This window comes from Euphorbia lathyris, chromosome 2, assembly GCF_963576675.1.
Source record: "Euphorbia lathyris chromosome 2, ddEupLath1.1, whole genome shotgun sequence".
Lineage (NCBI taxonomy): Eukaryota > Viridiplantae > Streptophyta > Magnoliopsida > Malpighiales > Euphorbiaceae > Euphorbia > Euphorbia lathyris.
This window is the reverse complement of record NC_088911.1, coordinates 24,062,471-24,066,690: the sequence shown is the minus strand read 5'-3', so window position 1 is coordinate 24,066,690 and position 4,220 is coordinate 24,062,471. Positions and strand designations below refer to the sequence as shown.

Here is a 4,220-nt window from a genome sequence, read left to right as displayed (position 1 = left end):
CGGGTTCGTCGTCTAATACGGGAACCTCGTCATCATCTCCCACTAGAAAACCATATCTAACTGGGAGTTCACGAACTCTTCGTGATCTACGAATAGGTGCCACTGGAGTCTCATCTAATGGGACTTCTTCGGGTACCTCGACCGCCACTAGTACAGAAATGGCCTGTGGCCACGCCTTATTAGCTACGGTTATTTGCAAAACCGTGGCTACAGATAATTAGAGTCGGTTATTTAAAAAACGTCTCAAATAATTAGAGCATTGGAGTTGGTTTTTTAAAAAAACCAACTCTAAATGTAATTTTAAAAAATGACGTACGATTTGAGCGGTCATTGGTGTCGGTTCTTCTTAAACTGAAGCTAATGACTCAGTAATTAGCATCGGTTTAAATATAAACCGAGGCCAATTACTCTTTAGAGTCGGCCGTTCCTATTGGTCTCCCCCTTTCTCTTTCTCTTTCTCTCCTTTGCGCAACCTAGATATTAGCAACTTTCTCCTCCTTTCTCCGGTTTGCGTCGAAAACAGCCATTCTTACTAATCAAAGGAACACACAGAATCCCCTTTCTCACAACTTAACCCTAGCCGCCAACCACACTATCACCGCTTGACTCACAGAAGGAAACAAAGAGGAAGTAGATACTGCAGATTTTGTTTACCTCCAACTGTCGATCACTTTCAACACCGGAACCCAGAAACACCTACTGCCGCTCTCCTGCAACACCGATTCGAGAAGCTCGGCCTTCCGATCAACTGTCGCACTGGATCAAGAACCGTTAGAGAAACGAACCGGAATCACCTGTCGCACCCGAACAAACACCTTCAGAGAATCACCGAAGACGGAAAATAACCGATCAAACTTTGTAAAAACCCTCACTCTCACATTCGGAAGAGACGAAAGGAGAAATAAAAACGTAGTAATTTATGGATGGGGCTTCTTTGCCAACAAAGGATTCAGATGAGTTCAAGCCTTTCATTCGCCGCCTTCTTGAGTTCAAATTCTGGTAACGGATAAATTCACTGTGCGTTCTTACTCTGAATGTGTTAGTTTGCTATTTTTGTTTATTTTGCTTCATTAAGTTATTTATAGCATGATCCTCAAATAGATGTTAAAATTAAAATTCTAATTGGTCATAATTAAGTTAGAGCAACCCATTTTTGCTTTTGACATTGAGCTTTGATTTTAGAGGATGTATTGTTCAGATTTAGTATTTAGATGCTTCTCATGTAGCCAAACAGAGAAAGTTGTTTTTATTTGCATTCATATATCAGTTCATATCACTGAAATGCATGCTTGGTAAATAAGGATAGTATTTGTCTATTATGAAATAGCACTTTCTTTTGGTAATTCCAGTCCGTTGTCTATCCCCTTAAACTTTCTTTTGGTGATTCCAAGACCATTTTCATTTTGAGGATCCAAGTAATTATGATCACCCAATTTCTATGATCTTAGTTGATGAGGGATTGGATATTTTTTATGTCAACAATGACTATAACTATAATAGCAGTTAAGATAGCTATTATATGGAACTTCAATATAGTGAAGAGTCATATATGAGACTTTCTTTTGATTTTAGTCCCATGCTAAAAGGAGCCTTTAAGCTTTTCTTTTCTATTATTTACTAAGCTAAATTAATGGATTCATTTATATTTATTTAATCCTGAAGTGATAAAATCATTTCTCTCCTCTTACTATTTATTCATTTATTTTCTTTTCTTTTTTGTGGTTTCAGGATTAATTCATCAACGGATTTAGAGTATTGTGTACCATCAGGATTTAGGTTTCATCCAACTAAGGAAGAACTTGTAGGTTATTACCTCAAGAGGAAAATTAACTTACACAAATTTGATTTAGATGTGATCAGTGACATTGATCTTTAAAAAATTGAGCCATTGGATATCCAAGGTAATCAAAAGGATAAACTTGCACTTAATATCTCTTTGGTATGGTTAATATAATAGGAAATGTTATTTTTATCCTTGTTATTGTATAAACTAACGTATTTAGTAGAAATTTTACTTCAATTTACTCTTTCTATATAAATACAAATGAAGACTATTTGATTTGAAAAGGCAAAACTTGATTTGCGTTTTCTACCATATATACTTACAATGTCATGGCCTCCATCCTATCACGTGCTCGACAAAATGCCTCACTGAAATTCTTTGATATCTTGAATTCTCGTTGTTCAATCACTCCTGGCTCTCTTGGTTTCTTGATTAGGTGTTTGGGTAGTGTAGGATTGGTTGATGAAGCTAATTTGTTATTTGATCATCAAGTGAAAATGATGGGCATTTGTGTGCCCAATAGTTATTGTTATAATTGTTTGTTAGAAGCTATTTATAGGTCCAAGCCTACTTCTTTTGGTTTGCTCGAAATGAAACTGAAAGAAATGCGTGATCAAGGGTGGGAATTCAGTAAATACATGTTGAAACATGTGCTACAGGCTTATTGTAACGAGGGGGTGGCTTTTGTTATGTAAACTATGCTTTTTTTCAATAATGTGAACTTAGTGGAACTGAATGGGTTGACGAGTCTGGCATTAAATTGCGTTGATTGCTTGATATAATTGAACTTGAAAATGATGAGTGATTGCTTTGAAGGTTAATTTGATATTACATTCCCGTTCTTTTGGCGACGATTTTAAGATGATTGTTTTTTTATAATGTGAACTTCAAGTGGATCTTATGCGGAGTAGATGTATGAAAATTTGTACAAGTTTTATGGATATTTAGTGGGTCTTTGCAGGAACAAAACGTGGAGATATATGAAGCAGACAATATAGATCCTTTAACAGTGTCACTTTACTAGATGGATCTCGACATGACCCAGATTCTGTTGAGATCATATTTCGGTGTTCGCCTTCAAAAGGTATTTAACTTTAATGTTCTATCAAGGTGCGATTGGATGGTGGAAGTTTGTCATTTTGTCGTATTGTTTAAGCTTTTGCAAAAACAAGATCTTGTAACAACTAACAAGTTGCATATTGGAAGTTCCAGTATTGGCTCTAGATGTATCACGGTTTACCTATTTCTTTCTGTGATGAGATGCATGGTATTAGTATTAGAAGTTCCAGTATTGGCTCTAGATGTATCATGGTTTACCATGTTTTTCTCTCCCATCAAAGATCTTTAGTAACTTGGCCTACTGGTTCAGTTGCTCTGTATTCATTGGGTCCAGATTGATTGATAAATTAATTGATGTGCAATTATATTTTGAGAATAAAATAATACCTTTAAATTGAGCATGAATTATTTCTTCTGATGTTAGTTTGTTGCCTAATATTGTTTCTTCAAGGAAAGTGACATCTCACATAATCAGAAATTGTTGATACTCATAGATGACCAAGTAGAATTTCCTATGCTTCTTCCTATTTAGATGCTGAATTATAGCTATGGAATTGTATATTTGTTTTATTAGAAGACATTTTTGGTCATTTGATGGAACTTTGCATCAGATGCAGGAATGAAACCCATGAAGTTATCAAATATTTGGAATGTTGGGTTCATCGTTTGCATAATGAAGATCCAGGAATTCATAATTTGCTTTTGTCTCTTTATGCCAAGCAATAACATAATTTGCTTTTGTCTCTTTGTTTAATATTTTTTTGTTTCCCTTTTAATGTAGGTATCAGATGTGTGTAAATTGGACTTCAAGAGATGTGTGTAAATTGGACTTCAAGATCCATTCTTGTTCGATGATAAGAAGATATTTTGGGTGCTTTTTTTTGATCTTTTTGTTATTATTTAGAGATAATTTTCTTAACTCTCTATATTGTTATAATTTTGTTAACTCTCTAGATTATGGGGTCTTAAATCTCTAAATTGGACTTCAAGATCCATTGTTGTTCTATGATAAGAAAATATTCATGATATATATATATTTAGTTTCCGTAGAAGTTAAAGATTTTGATTTTTCTATACTTCTAGAGTAGCTTGTTTACCGTTAATTACAGTAATACAAAAAAAATAGAACTGGTTTAATTTGGATGTAAAATTGTTTTTAACAATAACATTAGGGTCGTTTGTTTGTAACAACCGACTCTAATATAATTAACATTAGCGACGGTTACAAAACAACCGACTCGAATGGTTGGAGCATTGGAGTCGGTCGTTACAACAACCGACTCCAATGCTTTTATCATTAGCCACGGTTCTTCTACAACTGACTCTAATGATCAGAGTATTAAAGTCGGTTGTTACGAAAGACTGTGACTAAAGACCC

The 4,220-nt window shown here is 34.7% G+C and overlaps 1 long non-coding RNA gene across 2 annotated transcripts; it reads left to right on the top strand.

Annotated features, from left to right (window-relative positions):
• The first annotated feature begins 399 nt into the window (after positions 1 to 399).
• Positions 400 to 3,894, top strand: LOC136217360 (uncharacterized). 2 transcript variants are annotated; one of them, XR_010683473.1, is made up of 4 exons: positions 400 to 1,017; positions 1,729 to 1,901; positions 2,745 to 2,867; positions 3,624 to 3,894. It is a non-coding gene; the product is annotated as an uncharacterized lncRNA (long non-coding RNA). The 2 variants fall into 2 exon arrangements; XR_010683472.1 differs by having other exon boundaries at positions 401 to 999.
• Positions 3,895 to 4,220: the final 326 nt, after the last annotated feature.